The sequence below is a fragment of the Protopterus annectens genome, chromosome 4.part0, assembly GCF_019279795.1.
Source record: "Protopterus annectens isolate FY-2018-M chromosome 4.part0, PAN1.0, whole genome shotgun sequence".
Taxonomy (NCBI): Eukaryota; Metazoa; Chordata; order Ceratodontiformes; family Protopteridae; genus Protopterus; species Protopterus annectens.
The window spans coordinates 105,958,809-105,980,722 of record NC_056733.1 but is presented as its reverse complement, the minus strand read 5'-3'; the positions used below and the strand labels follow the sequence as shown (position 1 = coordinate 105,980,722).

The window sequence follows — 21,914 nt, the reverse complement described above, 5'->3', positions numbered from 1 at the left end:
CAACATCCTTAAAATCCTAAGGCTTTGGTATACTGGCTGGATGCTGGGCTACCCTTGGCAAAGGATTCCGTTAGTGAGGAATACTGCAACAGTGATATGGAAGAACATAATTAATTATGTTTGGTATTCTATGGAAGTAAGACTGCAGTGGTGGTGCTGCGGTAGCACTGTCGCCTCACAGTAAGATGTTGTCCTGTTCGATTCTCAGCTAGAGCGCCTTCTGTGGGGAGACATGCGTGAATGGGCAGACCTTCGTTGAAGGTTGTGCGTCAGGGCCGGCAACTCGGCACGTAAAAATCTACTGCCAGTCATTAGCAGACCGGAGATCCGTTGTGGCAACCCCAAACCGGGAAAAGCTGAAAGACACAACAACAACAACATTCTATGGAAGTAAGTCATGAAAATGGATGAAACCACTTCTTGAAAATCTTTCTAGCCATGGATGGATTCTAGGGCCAGCAGTGCAGCATGAAGTATGGTGTATCTGATCCTGTGTGCCATAAAAATGGTTTCTTTTGGAATGTGTCGTTTCTTTTGGAATGTGGACTGACACAGCAAACCACTTGTTAAACTCGCATTCAAATTGTTCAAAGAAGGGTATTGCTTCACATCTGCTGACAAATTAGGACACTTGCATCAAGATAATCCTTATGAAATACTAATAATCTCAAACCGACAAGGCCTCATTTCTCATTAACAGCCTGTGTAAGACCACAAACTGTCCACTACTTCCAAGATTAGCCTACCTAATGAAATTGCTGCAACACGCACTGCAACTGTTCATGAAAAAATGAAAGCTACATTTAAATGAAGAGTTTAAATGTATTTGCTTTAGAGATTTCAAAATATTTTCAGAGCGAGCTTTTAAAAACAGTACACAACTTTTCACTTATACTACTGAAGACAAGTATTTCTTCCCTCCAAAATTACAACTGAGCTCCTTTAAGTCTGTATATCATTCTGACAAGACTGAAACACCCAGATTTAATGCATATTGTTGATTCAGATCATCTGTATATGGATAAAGTTTACATCTCTTACTGCTTTTGATCTACAGGGAAAATAATTTCTGTAGTTATCAAAAACTAAAAATACTTAATCAATGAATATGGACATAATCTCTGGATGCATCTTAAACAGCATGAAGTACGATTTAGTCACCCCCCCACAACACTGTTCAACCTCAGAATCCATACAGGTATTGTACTACGCGAATGGAGAACACTTACACTCACTCCCTGCATAAGGGAGGACCTTCTACAGATCCAGGCAATTACAGACCCACAAGTCTGGCCACCATCGTATGCAAAGCCATGGAAAGGCTTATAATGTAACAAACCAATAATGACACGAGAAACCTGCCAACACTGGACTCATCTCAGTTTGGATTTGTCAAGGGCAGGTTATGTTTACTCACTCTGATGGACTTTTTTTGAAAAGGTCATCAAAGCAATGAATGAAGGTAACATGGTACAAATCAAACACCTCGGCCTGGCAAAAGCTTTTGACAATTCCCCACTCAAGCACAGTAGAAAATCTAAATAGATTGGGAATATACCACTAACATTACCTACTGGATTGCTAACTGGCACATATGTCATGCAAAGACCAGTCACCAGTGCTGTCCCCAGGGGTTTGGTGCTGGGACCTCTTCTGTTTGTAATCTACTTCTCTGAAGTAAAAGTCAACAGCACAGCAAACAGCTCTGACTAACTTAGTTTGCAGATGACTGCAAACTACAAGCAGTCACTGAATTCCCAAATGACTTGCCCATCTTTCAGAAAGGTTTATACCAAGCAAATAACTAGTGCCACAATCATGGACTGAAACTAAATGCCAAAACATGCATGATTATATCCTTTGTGAAAACATCTACCCCAGTGAACTACAACATTGACAATACTCCCCTAAGAGGTGACACAGCTGTTCTGGATTTGGGAACTTATGTGGAAAGTGATTTAACTTTTGACCGTGTGTCCACTGCACAGCTTAAAAACAAAGGGATTGTGTTTACATGTAGAAATGTCACCGTCCCCTTTACCCGGCTCTCACTGGGACAATCATTGAGTATAATTCCTGCCTTTGGTGCAAATCTGTTTTGTAATGCCCACAGGCATGCCTTACTAAAAGGATACAAGGCTTAAACAATATGTCCTACATGGGCTGTCCCTGTACTATAGTTGGTATCCTACAGACTGCTAAGATGTGACCTGTGTCTGGCACACAAGGCATTCTCCGACCCAATAATGATGGGCCTCCTTAACATTAGCAAGCCAAATAGTGTGATAAAGTATCAGTCCAGGGATTTAAACCTATTCTGCAACATCAAGAGAACAGTTTGGAGGGATAGATATATTTCACACAGGATACCACTGCTCTGGAACAGACTCCACCATCCACGTAAAACAAAGTTCATCCCTGTCCTTATTTAAGCACAATATGGAGCAACGAATGAATAATTCAAAGTTTAACCCAGAACTGCCCTTTGCATTATTTATTAATGGACAGAGACAGCTCAAATATGCTCTGTCCCACACATGAGTCTCCATGAAATCATCTATGGTATGACCCCAGTTACTCTCATTAAGGGTAATGTATAATCATCAACCACGGTATGCGTAAGGCCCATTTAACACCAAACGGGATTGGTTAATTCAGCACCAAAGGGAAACTGACAATGCCTAAAACGGACCACAACTGCAACTAGCCTAATACTTACCCAAGAACCTACAGCTGTCTATACGTTAAGTAACACATTCTTCATACCTCTTATATGCCATGTATATCTGCTTCTACTATGTACATGTTTTCTTCATTTCTGCTTGCCATACAGCCCAGGCTGTGGATGAAAAGAATCCTGTACCAGTCCACTAATACCGTTACCAAACAAACAGGTAGGAAGCAGCTGTTCCTGAAGGCCTACACCCACACTCTCAAGGCCTCTATGTACAATGGGTAGGAACAGGTCCCTCTTTGCTAACTAATAAACTAACCAATAATTATGCTGTGTAAATTAATGGAAAATGACTATGATGAACTAATACCTACAGAGTTAATAAATACAGAAATAATGTTCTCATTTCCAGGGCAATAACATGGAAGGGAGATGCCTGAACATACTACATCCATTGGGGTATCCACTTGCCACAGAGCTCCCAACTCAAGGCTAGACATTTCTGCTGCTAGAGTGATCAGGAATGCCAGACTGCAGGGTCTTCTCATCAACAAGCAGCCTAAGACAAACCACTATGTCACATATTTCCTGTACACCTACAAAAAACTATCTGAATGTGTCCCAGGGTTTCTTGATACTAATGTATCATGAGTGCCCGCAGCAGAACTCTCCTGGTGTCTGGCACTAGACATTGTGATACTAGAAATCATCATCAGTCTTAAGGTTCTAAGACATATGCAGCAGACACTCCCTCTACCTGGGAAGATAAGATAACCATCCTGTTAAGGGACAACTCTGGTATACACCACAGTCTAAAGTGAGCTGTCACTACTGACATGCACTCTTAACACCAACAGGGCTGAGGTGAGACTGAATGTCTGTATCGAATCATTAGGGGTATTCATACATCTGGAAATGTGACTACTCTGCACTCTAAATGCTGATGAATGCACTTAAGGTCCCAACAGTACATCCTACTTCTTCTGTGATAGAATGGCTAGAGTTACTCAACGGTGACTATGAGAAAGGGATTCTTACAAAGAAACGCATACAGAAATATCAAAGTCTAGAATGAGCTTCAAAACACCCTAGTCTTTTCTGCACAAAAAAAAATTGGGCACTTCTATGGGCTAGGCTTGTAAAGGCTCCAGGGCCATTAGCCTAGTACACACCTATGAACCTATGAATAATATCAGAGTCCTTGATGGATGCAAGATGCCCTTTGCATTACTTTATTTTGACAGATTAGTGTCTGTAAACTGGCAATAAAGTGGAACAGAAAGGAAAAATGCCTACTTTTCCCATCTGTCCCTGCCTTCTTGCTTACTACAAACCCCTTTGGTACATGAAAAAGAAACCTCCCTCTGTCTACCTTTGCAGGACTGCTGTGACTCTCCTCCAAGGGTGGCCACTGCTCCTCGGTAAGTACAGAGAGCCATGGCCCATAAACCAATGACCCTGTTGGACTCCAATCTGGGAAGGTTGATGTGATCCAATGGAATCTTACTACTGGGGTTGTTAGTTAATGGAATAAGTCCTCCCCCAACTCTTCTGCATTCTCCAAAAGGAATGGTGTGGGTGTTCTAAGATGGCTGTACACGGAAGAACAAGTTAATCAGAGATCTCCCAGTGTGAAGTGTTTTTTTTTTTTTTTTTAAAGCCTGCAACGGTTAATTTGGGAAGCTACTACACTGTCTAGATGTCAGCAAATAAGAAATCTGGAGAGAGAGAAAGACAAATCAACCAGAAAAGGGCAGTAATAAACTCTGGTTGAGAAGATCTATGCAACAGTTCAGATTTTAACTTTTGTATTTGGTCCAGGAAATGGCTTCCTGAAATTCAGAGGAAAAAAAATCCAATCCAGTCCAAGTTGTTTAAAATAAAAGACTCTGGGGAAATATATTGGAGAGACCACAAAGGTTCCTCACAAGGAAAATTTAAGTTCTTCAGCAACTGTCCCATGTGGATCGCCTGAAATCACTGTCACTTTATTCTGTTTCATATAGACTACTCAAAGGTGATCTCTACCATGCATACAAGACAAACTCTGACCCTGCTTTACTAGAAATACTGCATAACCATAAGTCAAATGGTACACGGATTACTCGCTCTAAAGACTTTAACCTGGTATGTGATGTTAACAAACTGCTGGAGGGACAGATCTGACTCAAAGAGGTTACCACACCTCTGGAACAAACTCCCACTTCATGCCAAACAGAGCACCTCATTGGCCCTCTTCAAATGCAATCTGGACAACTGGGTGGGTACCCGTAAATTCACCCCGAGGGTTCTACCTGTGGCCCTCTTGGACAGGGGTAATAGGTGCTGATCATGGAAATAAGGATAGAACTTGGCTAGGCTTGCAACGGGCCTAGGGCCATTAGTTTAGTAACTTCCTATGATCCTATATATGAAATCAAATAATAAAAGATGGAAAAAAAACAGAAGAGCTTTAAGTAGCTAACCAAATAAGTTGATAAAACTGCAGAAATCTGAAGCTAAAATAAGGGAAAGACTGGCAGAATATGAGGCATCTCAAGAAGAACAGTTAAAATATATTAGAGTAAGAAGTCAAGCGCATGCAGAAAAATAAATAAAAAGAATACATTGCATTAATTTTATGAAAGTACAAAAAAACTTGACTGGTATTCCACAACAAGATTTGTTGACTGAAAGGGCAGATGATGTGCACACACCAAATCTGGTCATGAGAAATCAGCAAAGATCTATATTAGTAAAGATGAAGTCAAACCGGCTGAAAATCTGCTCTGACATAACAGTGACAGAAGGGAAAAATACTAAAAATTGGGGACACAAGAGTATTTCTGGAAAATGATTATTCAACATACAATAGTCAGAAGAGTAGCAAGTTTATCCCTGCAATCAAAGGATGCTGGAAGGCAAGTGTGAGATTCAAGTTGCTCTATCCAGCTGTCTTTAGAATATATTTTCCTGGGGAATCAGACATGTTTGGCTGCATAACAGATTAAAGAGGAGATAAAGCTTAACCAACAAACTGCGAGCCAGCAAGATGAAGGGGACACTGATCCTTATTCTTATGACAATAAAGCCCTTAGACAGAATTTGCCATATTGGAGGGATAGGTATGCATCACAGAATACTACTTCTATGGAACCATCTTCTACTCTACAGAAGGCAGAGTACTTCTCTTATTCTATTCAAATGTAATGTGGACAAATGGATGGGAAACTGCAAACTCACCCCTGGTTTAGCACTAATGGCCCTCCTGGAGAGGAAACAAGAAATCACCCCAACACATACTTGTTCAGCATGTCTTGGGATATTTGTATTGCATAATGTAAGCGTTAATAAGGCTAGGCTTCTTAAGATCCTCACAGATCACTATCCTAGTAAGGAACTATGAACCTACGAAACCATTTCCATTGTTCCAAAGGAAAATAATTAAGCAACAGAAAAAATCCCAGGAGCTGACTAGAAAAATCAGGAGTACCTTATATTTCCGACAGAGGTCAGTTTTAGGAGGTAGTGACGTTGAGAAAGAATACAATCAATAATGTGACATTGGTGAATAAATGGAGGAAATGTAAAGTATCATTTACAATACATGTATTTTAGACATTAGATCTGTGCTTCTGCAAGAAGTGATAACTGAAAAACACCTGGCATTTGTTGGCAGTGTTAAATAGGTGGGATAACTCCAAAGCATAATTCTCACTTTGTTATTAATGTTTAAAATGACAATGATTAGATTGAAGATGAGTAAAAAAGATTTTGTTCTTAGTAAGAGATGTATTAAATTATATGTTACATTGTAAACTAGTTCTGCATAAATATGCTGTTGTATTTTAAATATTAAGTGGGGAGTCTAATCACAGACTTGCTGTTTATGCTGCTGGTGTTACAGTAAAAGTACTTACAGTAAGAAAGTACTTTTTTCTTGACTGTAATATAACTAGGTTTTAAACTGTAACAAGATAAAGACTGGATGTAAATGATAAAATGCTGTGATCTTGGGCTGTTAGGGGATCTATTTTAAGCAAAGTAGAAAATGGAAAGAATGAAAAATTTTAGTTTTCTAGCATTTAGAGGGCTGTTTATTTCTCAATTGGTACATATTTCTAGCTGAAAACAATGAACAAAATTGCAATTAGTCACGACAAAGCTGACCAGTGTGATTTGAATGATCTCTTCCGGTCCTCTCTTGCATTTGTAGAACAATAACTCAATTTCTTTTCAGAATCAGATACTTTCAGTTGGAAATTAGAAGTCAATGGGTGCAAGCAATTAATCAGAAAAAAAAAAACAAAGACAAGAACAATGTGTTTCGAGTCATTTGTATATGAAACACTGTGATTAGTACTTGAAAGGGAACTGACGAGCAGTTCAATGAAAATAAATCAGGTCTGAAACTGTAGGACGTAAACACTTGTGCAAGTATACCCAGCAGCCTTAATATAAGCATTTAATATAACTGCACAATTTAGTTTATTTAAGGGTAGCCAGTGCACTTTTAAGGATAAAAGCTAGTTTACTGAGACCATACAGATTGTTTTTCACATCTGGGAGGGAAGCAGTGACCGGACAAAGACAGCTGGCATCTGAGAAAGGACGAAAATGGGGTCTAGCATTTCCAGCATGAATAAACCTAACTTTAGACTAGGTAAAACCTGTTGGCACAGCTGTCAATTTGAGGAAAATGCCCTTACATAGAGGAGTAACTTCTCTTTTTGGAAAGTGTATTTCTGTGTGTGTTTGTGGAATTAAAAGGGGAAAAAAGCTTAAGATTATGAATTTTTAGTGTTTTATTGAAGCAAAAATCTGGGAAAATATAACATGGGTTCAAACAGATACAAAAAACAGTAAATGCATACAAGACCAAACATGCTAAGCATCACTGCGTGCATGTGAGTTGTAAACTGAAAATGTAAATTCAAAAGAACTGTCAAACGGAATATGCAAAAGTAATAGCTTTTTTATAGGAATGGCTGACCTTTTCAACATTAACTTGGAATGTAGATAGCACTGTATGAATAGACAAAAGAGAAAATACTCTATTTTACAAAGTGCGGGTGACAAATAGCAATACTACAGGAGACTCATTTGGATAGAAATGAGCAAGTGAATTTAACAAAAAGGATTTCAGAAGGGATATTCAGCAGATTATCAGGGCTAAAGAAAAAGCGGGGAAGGTTGATAATGAATTCTTGCAGGACTACTGCCAGTGAAGTGTAATGGCACCAGCATGCATTTATATTTCACCTAAAACTACTACTGTGGATCTTACGATAATTTTGGAAGAAATAATAAGCTTTCAACAGGGATAAGTATTTACAATGGGGTATGGAACTTGATTTGCAACAGTAAGGCTATAACAGGGCACCTAGAAAGGAAATCTAACAAAATAGGGCAGGCTTCTGAAGAAATGAGAAGTTATGTACTTACCATAACGTTCCATGTTAGTTGTCTTCTTCTCGCCATCTTTCTTGCTGGATGGGGTTCGGAGCCGAACCTCGGCTCCGACTCGGCCTAATACTAAAGCTCGAGAGCTATTTTTACCGGCTCGAAACTATGCTATGTCCCATAATGCTAGGCGTCATATACCCAGATCTCGTTTGATAGCTAACACTATGGACATATATGTCCCACCACAACAGAGAATAATCCACCTAATCATAGATACAAAAATAAAGATATATATATATATATATATATATATATATATATATATATATATATATATATATAACCCCCTCTAGAAGAGCTAGCAGAAAAGAGGGAGCAAGGGAGTAAGCTGGGGATATAACAGAGGTGGCAATAAATCTCACAAGGTATTCTAGATCTTCCCAGGCTAGGGGGATGGAGGGTGGGACGCAAGAAAGAAGGCGAGAAGAAGACAACTAACATGGAACGTTATGGTAAGTACATAACTTCTCAATGTTAAGTTGTCAATCTCACCTTCATTCTTGCTGGATGGGGCAGCGTCCCTAGCACCTAAATCCTGGGTGGCTCAATGGAACAAACTCTTGAGTACAGTGGAACCAAAATCAGCCCAACTTCTGGAGGCCATATCGAGCTTGTAATGAGAAATGAAGGTATGAGGAGAGGCCCAAGTGGCTGCTGCGCAAATGGAATCCATCGGCAATCTTGCCTGAAAGGCTACTGAAGAAGCTAAAGCTCTGGTTGAATGGGCTCTAGGTTTAGTAGAAAGTTCCCTGTTCCTCAACTGATAGACCAACGTGATAAGACAGGACAACAACCTGGACAAAGTTACCTTAGAGACTGGTTGGCCTTGCTTCCCTTCTGCATAAGACAGGAAGAGCTGGTTTGATTTTCTCATCTGCTTAGTTCTATCCAGGTAGAAGCGTAATTGATGGTGAACGTCCAAACAATGTAACTTTCATTCAGCTCTATTGGTGTAATTTGGGAAGAAGACTGGAAGATCTATGGTCTGATTCAGATTTTTGTCTGAGATTATTTTGGGTAAAAAAGATAGATTAGTCCTAAGTGACACTCTGTCTTTGTGAAAAACAAGATAAGGAGGGTGTATAAACACAAACAAGTCCGCTTGCTGTACAATGAAGGGTACCCTCCTGTAGACTTTCGAAAAAGTTAAAAACACTGTCCCAGCAATTCCAAATAATATGAGATGGTCACGTATACCAAAAAGGAAAATTTATTGATACGAACATCAAAACTCCATAAAACAAAACAACAAACACAGGATTGAGCGCGCTTTCGTCTATAGGTGTTTAGACTTCATCAGAATCAAATTATGCCCTTAATGAACTGCTTTTTATAGCACTTGGGTAATAGATTAATTAATTAATTGATGGTTTATGTAGCTAAAATATCCTTCATTAAATGAACAGGGTGTAATAGATCTTGACCAGTGCAAAATACTTTCGCTAAAGACTATGTATACTGAAGGTATTATTAATGTTATTACATCAATTCTTTACTTATAAATATATTGAAATAAACAAATGTATATAAATGAAAATAAAATCACAGTAACTGCTGGCAGTCTCTCCACGGATTAAAGTCAGTAATGCTTGATATTTCAGTTAAATAATACACTTTCTGTTTCACGAAGAGTGAACACAAGGTTAAGTCTATTCAGACCTTTAGTCTTCGTGTTACATACCAAAATATAGTCTCTTCAGACCTTTCCAAAAAACAACTTAGACTCTTCAGCCATTGGTGTTTATCACCACAATAGTAATAAATCCAAGAATAATGTAACGAAACGTGTATAACACAAACCAATAGTTTAATCCATGAACAGGTAAGCGCTTTCGCATACAGCTTTTTCAAACCATAAAATACACTGTAACATATTCAGCTATATATACCCAAGAATAATTGAATAATTAGATCAATTAAGAACCATTAAAACCTTTACATTCTAAAAGTGATATGCTTCATTATTAAAATGCCAACGACAAGGAATACTTATCCCGAGTTATTAAGACGTTGGCAGCAGCTCAACATAGAGCTGAGTTTGAATTATATGAAACTTTTAATTGAATTCTTTCAGCCTGAAGAGCAAACATTGACGGATTCTATTGTCTGTAAACAAACTGAATTATATAAAGATTTTAATGAAGTGTTAGTTGACTCTAAACTGGAGAGAATTATTGACAATGTGATGTTATTTGAAAAAAGGCTCTTTCTTGCCTGAAGTGTCTTTCTGTTTTCCCAACGTAATATGACGCACATGCCTTACAATATGCCAAGTATACCACACCCTTAGTGTAACAAGTGAAATAACCATAACTTTTCAACCTAATACCACTACCCTCCAGGAATAATTCCTTTTCTCCCGTAATAAAGGGACACTGACCACATCTTCCACATTTGTGTGTACCTATTTTATGTTGTGTTCCACCTTTCTCATATGTTACCTTTTTCTTCTCAAAAAGCAATTTAAAATTAAGATTCCTTCTATAGCAAAATTTAAGAGGCTGTTGAAATATATATGATTTATCATTCATTCTTGAAAAAATCTTCCAGGCCTCATTTAATCCCTGTTGTAACCAACTTATACCTTTGTAATAAGTAAGGGTTAAACGTAGTGTATTTTCACCCTCAAGATAAGGAGGGCGAACGCAAAGGGCTTGAAGTTCCGAGACCCGTCTTGCTGAGGTGATGGCTACTAAGAAGTGTGTTTTCCATGAGAGCAACTTCAACGAACAAGAAGCCGCTGGCTCAAAGGGAGGAAGAATTAAAGAAGACAGTAACAAATTTAAGTCCCACGGGGGGGGGGGGGGGCTTAACCGGGGGCCTAAGTAAAAGGGTTTCTTTTAAAAAGGCTTTGCAAAGTTTGTGGGACATGATGCTGGTCTCTGACAAGCCAACGTGGAAATTTGCTATAGCTGCCAACTGAACTCTGATGGTAGCTGAGGAGGAGCCCAATCGAAAGAGTTCTGCTAAAAACTCTAGAACTGTCTGGACAGGAGCTGTAAAGGGGTCCACGTGTTTTTCCCCTGCCCAGACAGAGAAACGCTTCCATTTGCTAGCATAAGTCTTTCTGGTAGTAGACTTGTGAGAAGCGAGGATGATATCGCGAACTGGTTGAGAGATAAGGGGAAGCCTGGCTAGGGTTGGAAGTGGAGCAACCAAGCTGTGAGGTTGAGAGATCGAAGGGGCTGATGCAGCCCGCCCGATTGATGGGTCAGAAGATCTGGCACTGGGTCCAGATGCCAGGGCTGCTGCAGTAGATGGCGTTGCAGGAACGGAAACCAAATTTGTCGAGGCCAGTAAGGGGCAATGAGGATCATCCTGGCTCTCAAGGCAGTCGCTTTCTGGATTAACTGAGTAATCAAGGGAAAGGGGGGAATGCATACAGAAGACCCCGGGACCAATCGTGAACTAGAGCGTCTCTGGGGGGTAGACCTGGGAGAGGGAAGAGAGTGAAGAAGTCTGGGCACTTGCTGTTTAGAGGTGTTGCAAAAAGGTCGCAGCAAGGTTGACCCCACCTTCTGAAAATTCTTTCCGCTACTATCTGGTTGAGAGACCACTCTTGAGGCATGAGAATGGCTCTGCTCAGTCTGTCCGCTATGACGTTGGACTTCCCGGGAATATGCGTTGCTACCAGAAACCATTGAGAAGAGATTGCCCACTGCGAAAGTCTGAGTGCTTCTCGACATAGGGGGTAGGATCTGGTTCCGCCCTGCTTGTTGATGTACCACACTACAGACATATTGTCTGTTTGAATTGCAATAGTCCCGGTGGGTAGAGAGTCCTGAAGGGCCTGCAACGCTAAAAGTACCGCTCTCATTTCCAAGACATTTATGTGCAAGTGGCATTCGAAGGGTTGCCATGTGCCCTGGACTGTTCTGCCCCGAAAATGCCCCCGCACCCGATCAGGGAGGCATCCGTTGTCACAGTGGCAACAGGAGGAGGAAAGACCACAGGTCTGCCCTGGAGTACCTGAGGGGAGACCGTCCACCAAGAAAGGTGCCTTTTGCATGACTGAGTGATTAGAATGGTGTGTGACATGGGGAGCTACTGAAAGGACCACTGGGAAAATAGCATCCACTGCAGGATCCGCATATGAAAACGCGCTAGGGGGAGTAAAGTGATTGCTGCTGCCATGAGACCAGTGTTTTTAGTACAAATCTGGCTTGGACTCTGCTCTCCTGTAATAGGATCTGAACATGGTTGCGAATGTCTGAAACTCTTTGTGTAGGTAGTTTTGCTGAGAGCTCCACTGTGTTTAAAAACGGTGCCTATGAAGGTAACAGACTGACAAGGCGACAATGTAGACTTTTCAAAATTTATAGAGATACCTAGCGCGTTGCTCGTTTGTACGGCGTAATCTCTGGATTGGAATAGTTGGTGCCTGGTGGTGGCAGTAAGGAGCCAGTAATCTAAATATGGAAACACCTGGAATCCTTGTCATCTCAGGTGAGCTGCAACCACTGCCATGCATTTGGTAAACACCCTGGGGGCTGTGGTGAGGTCAAAGGGCAGGGCTCTGAATTGGTAGTGACTGGCTCCCAGCCGGAAGCGGAGAAACCTTCTGGACCGCCTGTTCATCTTGATATGGTAGTACGCATCCTGAAGGTCTATAGAGCACATCCAATTGTCCTGACCCAGAAAGGTTAGAATGGACTGTAGCGTGACCATTCGGAACTTCATTCTTTGAACCGACTTGTTCAGCCTGCTGAGATGCAAAATAGGTCACCAGTCCCCTGTCTTTTTTGGTACCAAAAAGAACTTGGAGTAGATTCCGGATCCTTGTTGGTCTGCTGGGACTGGCTGGATGGCCCTTTTTCTTAGCAGCTTTGAAATTTCTAGTGCTGCTAGATCCCTCAGACCGGGTGGAACGTCTGGAAGGGGCCCTTTTGGCTGTTGTGGGGTGTGAATAAAGGGAATTCTGTAACCCTCGGATATGATTGACCGTACCCATTTGTCTTGCATGAGGGAATGCCAGGCTTCTGGGTACAGTGATAGTCTTCCCCCGACTGCCTCCAAAGGTGGACAGTCGGGCAGCTCCTCAGGGGTGCTGGAAGGGTTTGTTTGTCAGAGAAAGATTATATGCTACCCTGATTCTGCGGACCCCCACCCCCGCCCCTCGGGCGGCATCTATTACTGTTCCCTCCTCTGCCTCTGGAGGGAAGCTCACAACGTGCGTCAGGCAGTACTCCCTGAGGTTTGCGGAACCACATTTTCCCACCTTTCTGACCCTTAGGGTATGGTCTAGAAGGGGTAGAAAAATGGACTCCTACGGCAGAGAGAGTCTTGCCTTCCTGCTCACACCTGGTCAATGTATCCTTCACTTGAGGTCCAAACAAGGCAAAACTGTCAAAGGGGGTGTTAGTAAAGGACGCCTTGAAAGGGTCGGCAAAGTTGCAAAGCCGCATCCAGGTGTGTCTCCTTAGAGCAACGCCCGTGCCTGCAGCCCTACTCGCTCCATCGGCGGCATAGGAAATGAGCCACATGGAGGAGTTTACAATAGAGTTCAGGGTCCCTAGCTGGGAGTTGATCTTTTCCTGAGACCCCGCAGCTGATGAGTCCTGTAAGGTATCACCTAGTTCTTTGAGAAGGTCTCTTTGAAGATGGGTGAAATGGCACAAATAATTCAGCGAACGCATGGCAAAGGTCGCTGAAGAAAACATCCGCTTGCCGTACCTATCCATAGTCCGAGATGCCTTATTAGGAGGATGGACAGGAACTGAAGGGTCAGCCAACTCCTTCTTAGTGGCTGCCGCCACCACCATGGCATCAACGGGGACGCCCTTAGTGAGAAACTGCTTGTCCGAGGGGCTGTAATAAATTTTGTGGGCCTCCGGGGAGTTGGTTCCATAGTATCCGGAGCCATCCACGCCTTCTGAGCCACCACCTCCATGAGTGGGTCGAAAGGCGGGGATACCCAGGAGGTGGAAGGGTGAGAACCTGACGCGGCCAGGTACACAGACTCGTCCTCGGAAGGGTTGAGGGCAGACCACTTCCCCCTCTGTTTAAGGATCTCTAGGATGTCAGAAAATGAGACATCCTCAGAGGAGGACCTTGGGGACCCTTCCGAATCATCCAGGTCAGTGTCAGATGTCACTGCTCTGGGGAGTCCACATGCTTACTCTTGCATGTCCTCTTCCCAGGGGGCCCCCCCGCAGGATCAGGGGAGGCCTCAGAAGAGGGGGATATGCCCAATGGGGCGACCTGGTGCGTTGGTTCTCCAAGCTTGAGTTCGGGAGGGTAGGCAGAGGCCGAAGCAGGCACCATGGAAGGAGGGGCCGACCGTGGCGCCGGTATAGGAGGCCAGCACGCTCCTCATGACCTCAAAGGCGCCCCTATCAAGCAGAAAGGAGGGACCCAGCTCCGAAGAGATGAGAGCTCATCCCGGCACCGACAGGGATGGCTCCAAGGCTGATGGGGCCGAACAAACCTGTGCCGATGCTCCGTGAGGGAGAACGGGGTCGGACAAGGGTCCGATGCCACTCGCCCCCTCAGAACCAACGAGGGAGTCCCGGTGCCCAGATCCCTCCAAGGACGGAGCCAATGAAGGGATCAGAGCCGACGAAGGAACTGATAAGGGTGGAATCGGTTCCGACGCCCCCACGGTACCAACCCCAACGGCCTCCGGCTCAAAGCTCGAAGGAATAGTTGGAGGAGGAACTGGAGCAGGCGTTGGGGAAGCCGCTGTCTGTTGAGACGGGCTATGCAATAACTGGGCGAGCACCTGCGACTTCAAAAGCCTACTGACTACCCTCTCGAGGTCATGGTCCGAAAGCCTGGAAGATCTAGAGAAGTGAGACCTATGGCTCCGCTCCGACAGCGAAGGGGACTTCGGAGCCGACCTGACCGACTCCAGTGAAGGAGATCGGGAACGCTTTCGGCTTGGAGATGGCTCTGACACCAAGGTCGGAGCCGACTGAGACCTCAGTGTATCGGTTCCAGCCGGAACCAAGGAGGCAGAAGAAGGTCCGCTCGGCGCCAGCTCCAGACATGGAGGCGATGGTTTGGCGGGCTTAGAAGGTTTTCCTGACAGAGGCTTGGTAGGAGAACCTTCAGGCTTTAATAAGCCCCTTAGGGTGAGCTTATTTCTGCATTCCTGCAGGACTCTTGGACTAAAAGCATGACAGATGGAACAAGAGTCCTGCGGGTGCAGAGGGCCCAAACAATACACACAAGAAGTGTGACCGTCTATCAGAGACATCTTCGGACAGCACGAGTCACACTTCTTGAATCCCGATATCTTGGTATCCTTAGACATGATACCACAGGAACGGGTCAAAAAAGTCTAGACAAGTATACCAGACACAACAAACACACACACACAACACTTGAAAAGACACTCTCAAAGTTACTACAATAAAACAAAATTCCACACACACACACACACACACACACACACACACACACATATTACTGAATGGAAACTGTACAAAAACTACTATAAAGGGGGGGGGAGGCCTAAACACCTTAAGGGTGGAAAAGAATAAGGAAAACTATTAATAAAGCGGGGAAGACTAGTCGAGACTACTAACACTACTAGAAAAGATCTATGGGAAAAATATCTATCAAAAACTAGTTGTAATATAATAAATCTTAAATACGACCTGGAGACGGTGAAAACGCAACCTCGTAGCTGAAATGGCAAACGAGATCTGGGTATATGACGCCTAGCATTATTGAACATAGCATAGCCTCGAGCCGGTAAAAATAGCTCTCGAGCTTTAGTATTAGGCCGAATCGGAGCCGAGGTTCGGCTCCGAACCCCATCCAGCAAGAATGAAGGCGAGATTGACAACTTAACATTATATGTTATTATTTGGAATGGTGGATGTGAATTCAATAGCAGGAAAGTACAGTTGTGTACACTTGCCATAAATGTAGATGTTCGAGTGTATTCACTCTTGCAGTCATTACACTTGGGTTATCCTGCTGGCAGGCTACCCTCAGTCGGCCTGAGTTACAAAGTCTTGGTCCAGCGTCGGTTGCTGTCGCCTGTTCCCTGACGTCAGTGCACCAGGGGTATAAAAGATGCAGCCGACGCAATTTTCTTCAGTTTTTCTTGCCCCAGATGTCAGGTGCCCCCAAAAAGGGTGGGCTAAAAATATGCCAATAAAACATGCATGCACCAAAATATGCAATGGCTAAATCTACAAGCAAATACACCACATACGTTGTATAGATTAGAGAAGCGTAGATCAGTTCCAGCAAAGAAATGGGGGATGGTGGGTGGGTAACCTGGACTGCAACAGTGAATACACTCGAACATCTACATTTATGAAGTGTACACAACTGTACTATGTTCTTCGTGTTTCACTGTTGCAGTCATTACACTTGGGTTGAATCCCAAAGCTATGGATGGGAGGCTGGAGCTAAATAACATTAGGAGCAGCTATGAGGCCCTGCAGAACTGCAGTGGCAAAGCCTGCCCTGGATTTAGAGTAGAGTGGTAAATGATAGTGCTTTGTAAAGGTGTGCACTGAACTCCAAGTAGCAGCCTCTAAAATGTCTTTGGTTGGTACTCCCCTGAGGAAGGCTGCTGCTCTGGTAGAATGTGGTCTAACGCCCTTAGGCACTGGCTTGCCAAGGTGTGAATAGCAGAAACAAATGCAGTGGCCTATCCACTTTGAAATAGTCTACTTTGAGATACCCTTTCCTTGTGATCCTGCAGCATATACCACTAGTAGTTGCTCAGTCTTTCTGAAAGCATTGGTTCTGTTCAAGTAGAAGCGTAGCTGTCTGTGTATGTCCAAAGAATGCATAACTCTCTCCCCCTTACTCTGTGGGTTTGGATAAAAAGTAGGCAGATGAATAGTTTGGTTAAGGGCCACACTGGATACTACCTTAGTCATAAATGTAGGGTTTGTCGTCAGAGAAACCCTGTCTAGATAAAAAATGATAAAAGGTTCCACAGCCATGAGTGCCTGTAGCTCTGAGACTCTTCTTGCAGAGGTTATTGCTAGAAGCAGAGCTGTTTTCCAAGATAAAACTTTATATCAGCTGTAGCGGCTGGCTCAAAAGGGGGCAGAGTGAGTTTTTCCAAAACATAATTGAGGTCCCATGCAGGTATTTGTGATCTCCTTGGAGGCCTTAAGTTTTTGGCTCCTCTGAGATATTGCCTTAACAAAGGATGAGAAAAGATCGGTGGCTCTGTATTATAATGAGCCGAAATGGCAGGGGCATGAATTTTAATTGATGAAAAGGATAGGCCTTTATTCAGCATCTCAGTTAAGTATTGCAAAATCTGAGGAATATTTGGTACTGCTGTGTCAGTTCCTTGTGCCTGGTTCCAGGCACAGAATCTCTTCCATTTTCCAGCATAAGATTTTCTAGTACTAGGCCTCCTGGCCTCCAAAATGACATCCATCACCACTTTAGTGAGAGGTGTGTTTTGTATGACTACATTATCCGCCATGCTGCCAGATTTAAGGTCTTGAGTTGGCTGTACAGGATCTGATTGTTTTGTTGGGACAGTAGGTGAGGTATTTGAGGTAAGGTCCAGGCTGGACAGTGAGACAAGTTCCTTAGGATTGGATACCAGTACTGGCGGGGCCAGTCTGGGGCAATCAATATAATTTTTGGCTTCTCTTGTCTGACCTTTAGGGTACCTTGGGGAGGAGAGGCAGTGGAGGAAAGGCATATACTGTTAAGTTTTTCCAGCTGAAAGATAGGGCATTCACTTTCCATGCTTGCCTGTGATAAGTCCTTGTGCAGAATTTCTTTAGTTGGCAGTTGTGAGGAGAGGCAAATAGGTCTATGTCCGGGCATCCCCATTTCCTTGTTATCATGTTGAAGACTTGTGGATCCAATCTCCATTTGTGGGGATCCATGAGGTTTCTGTTTAGTTCGTCTGCCAGAGTATTTATCTTTCCTGGCAGGAATTGTGCCTGCAGATGTACTTGGTAAGTTAATGCCATGTCACACAAAGTCATGGCTAGTCTGCAGGGGGGTAAGAATGAGTGCCTCCCTGCTTGTTTATATACCACATGACCGTGGTATTGTCTGTCTTTATCAGTAGTTGTCCCGGATGAAGTAGGTCCTTGAGGGCTGTCAGGGCATTCTGAACAGCTAGCATCTCTTTTTCATTGATATGTAGATGCAGTTGGTTGGCGGACCATGTGCCTTGAATACATCTTCCTGCCATGTGTGCCCCAGGCATAATCTGATGAATCTGTTGTCAATGTCTAACTGGCTAGGGGTAAGGTGAATGGCTGTCCCTTGTTCTGGTGACAGGCCTTTGCCCACCATCAAAACTCCTGTTGCAGGCAGGGAATGAGTGTAATTATTGTTTCCAAGCTGTGGCAAAGCTGAGTCCAAACACTTTTTAGTTACCATTGAAGTTTCCTCATATGCAGTCTTGCATATGGAATTAGCAGAATGCAGGATGCCATGAAGCCCAAAGCCTGCAGAATTTTTCTTGCAGATAACTGGGCCTTTGTTGCCAACAGTGTGAAGTAGGTAGTCAGTTGCGTTTGTTTGTCTGGCATGAGATAAGCCATCTGGGCAGTTGTATTTAAGCTTGCACCCAGTAATATTATCTCTTGAGAGGGTACCAGTTTTGATTTCTTTTCGTTTACTGTGTACCCTAGGCATGTTAATAATCTTTTTACAAACGCCAGATGCTGTAGTAGTATGTCCTTGCTCTCTGCTTGAATAAGGCAGTCGTCCAAGTAAGGATACATTTGTATTCTTCTTTGTCTGCAAAATGCAATTACTGGTACCAGGCATTTTGTGAAGACCCTGGGCGCAGTAGATAAGCCAAAGGGCAGTGCAGAGAATTGGTAGTGCACTGAGCCAGCTATGAATCTGAGGTATCTTCTGCATGATTGTCTGATTGGGACATGCAGGTATGCCTCTTTTAGGTCTAAAGTTACAAGCCAAGCTTTCTTGCCCAGCATGGGCAGAAGCTGCTGCAGAGTCAACTTTTTGAATTTTGGAATATCCAGGTATGTGTTTAGAATAGATAGGTTCAGTACTGGCCTCCAGGCTTTGTCCTTTCTGGGCACCAAGAAAAGTCTTGAGTAAAATCCTTGTCCCTGCTCTTGCAGTGGTACTTGCTGAATGGCCCTCATGTCCATGAGGGATGAAACTTGTTTTTGTACCTCTGCCCACTGATTTTTTGGCAGGTCTGGCATACCGTTTATCCTTGGCAGGGTGTGAAAGTGGAACCTGTAACCTTATGACACTATGTTCAAGACCCATTTGTCCTGGGTGATTAGGTGCCAGTTTTGATAAAGAGCTAGTTTTCCCCCTAAAGGAGCTGCCAGAAGATAAGTGCTTGGCGCTGGCAGGGGGAAGTCATTGGGACTGCTTTCTGTATGGCTGTGATTTGTCTTCTCCGCTTTTGGAGGTGGAAGCACCCCATTGTTTACACCTGTATGAGCCTTGGGGCTGGGATCTGCCTCTAGGGCATCTATATCTGCCTCTTTGTGGCCTGTCTGACACTGAAAAGGACCAATTATTTGTAGGCCAGTGTCTGCTAAATCTTGGAGGCTGTACCTGTAAGAAATCCTTGACTGTTTGCATAGATTTGGCTTTGTCCTCCATTTTCTTCAACACCTCATCTGCTTTAACACCAAACAAGGTATCATACTGTAATGCAGCATCTAATAATTTTGCTTTAACATGATCAGGCAGAGTCTGTTCCTTTAACCAAGTATGCCTCCTAATGACAGAACCCGTAAGAGCGGCTCTGCAGGAGGCCTCCAAAGAATCAAAACCACATTGTAAAGTATGCTTTTCAACTTGTTCAGCTGCATGCAATAAATCCTGCATTTCTTTATTTTCTGCACATTCAGAATTTCTCAACATTTTCTGTTTAAGCAGTGACAATGTATTGCTGATATTTAAGCATATGAAACTGACAGTTTAAAGCCCTTGTAGCCAAGGTAGCAGAAGTGTAAATCTCTTTTCCCCATCTGTCCAGTGCCCTGAAATCTCTGTCAGAGGGGGTAGGTTTTTTAGCAGTGGAAGCCTTGACCCCCTTGGGACCCAGAGAGAGTTTCTGGGTCAGCAGCAGGGTTTTTAAAAAGAAATGTGTGGGAGTCTGGAACCCTGTAGTATCTGTCTGGCATAACAGGAGCTGGAGGTATGGAGTCAGGAGTCAGACTGTACTCTGAAAATACATCATCTACAATGTCTTGCACAGGTGGAATAGCCAGGGGCCTGTGCTGAGGCAGTAAAAGAAAGTCTCTAAGCCTTTTCTTAGATTCTAAATAATCATGGCTCTCCCAGTGGAAATGCTCCCTCATGGTATGCAGGGTTTCCCCAAAACAATAATCCTCAGGAGGAGAAGCTGAGGGGATAGATTCTTCAGCATCAGAATCCTCATAAGGAGGAAGAGTGTATTCCTGATCAGAAGAGGAATCAGATGAAATGGAAACCTGATCTGAAGATTCATATTCTACCTCTTGTCTAAGGCCTCTTGTCAGGAGGGGGATGAGAACCCCTGATCAAAGTAATCAGGTCTTCGGCCATTTTGAGCATCTGTTTTTTAGGCATGGAGGCCTGTCCATGGGGCTGTTGTACTTGTTTCTTTGTCTTTAAAGCTGCTTTAGTCTTTGCCTTTGAAGCTGAAGTAGTTTTAACATATAATTGTGTAGGCCTGAAAACACCCACAGAAGCAGATGCCTGCTCAGCGGCTCCGGACCCATTTGAGGGAAAGGTTTCCGAAGGTCCAATACCTTGAGTTTCTGTAGGCCTGGTTGACTCCACATGGGAGTCTGTATCGGCCTGCGGCTCTAAAGTAGCGGTCGTCGGGGGCTGCGAAAGCGCCTCACTGAGAACCGCGACTGGCTTAGAAGAAGCCTCGTCGTCGGTTTTGGACCTCGGATGTCGGTCCTTCTCTTTTTCTTTGCTTTTTTTGTAAACTCTGGTAGTCGGCTGTTCCGACGGCATTATATAATTAAATCTTCTGTCAAAGTAATGAAATGCAAAATCGTACTGATGCTTAATAGTGCGTTGGTTGAATCTAGCACAAAACCGACAACTAGCAACGTCGTGGTCAGGGCCTAGGCAAGGAATGCAGTAAGAATGAAAATCCTTATGAGGTATTTGCTTCCCACAAGAAATATAATTATTAACTTTTTCTGACATTGGAATGGAGCAAGAAAAAAGTTTCCCCAACAGGGTACTTAGCTTTTAAAGAAGACTTCAGATCTGAAATTCGAACTTGAAATTCTCAGGATTCGGCCGACTGGCATTTGCGAACTGCTTTTGCTTCAGGCACCGCGCGGCAAGAAAGACTGAAGAAAATGGCATCGGCTGCATCTTTTATACCCCTGGCGCACTGACATCAGGGAGGAGGCGACGGCAACTGACGCCAGACCTAAACTTTGGAATTCAGGCCGACTGTGGGTAGCCTGCCAGCAGGATAACCCTATTGTAATGACTGCAACAGTAAAACACTTAGAACATCAGTCTTGAGTAAAATCCTTGTCCCTGCTCTTGTTCTGGTACTTGTTGAATGGCCCTCATGTCCATGAGGGATGAGACTTGTTTTTGTGCCTCTGCCCATTGGTTTTTTGGTAGATCTAGCCAACCGTTTGTCCTTGGCAGGGTATGAAAGTGAAACTTGTAGCCCTGTGACACTGTCTAAGACCCATTTGTCCTGGGCTATTATGTGCCAATTATGAGCAAAAAGTGCTAGTTTTCCCCCTAAAGGCACTGCCAAAAGATAAGTGCTTGGCGTAGGCAGGGGGAAGTCATTGGGACTGTTTCCTGTAAGGCTGTGATTTGTCTTTTCCACTTTTGGAGGTAGAAGCACCCCATATTTTAGACCTGTATGAACCCTGGGGCTGGG

The 21,914-nt window shown here is 43.4% G+C and overlaps 1 protein-coding gene across 1 annotated transcript in view; it reads right to left on the bottom strand.

The window, feature by feature from the left end:
- LOC122799215 (myosin phosphatase Rho-interacting protein-like) overlaps nt 1-21,914 on the bottom strand; it is a 2,938,789-nt gene that overhangs the window by 2,590,272 nt on the left and 326,603 nt on the right. The gene's annotated exons all lie outside the window — the stretch shown is intronic.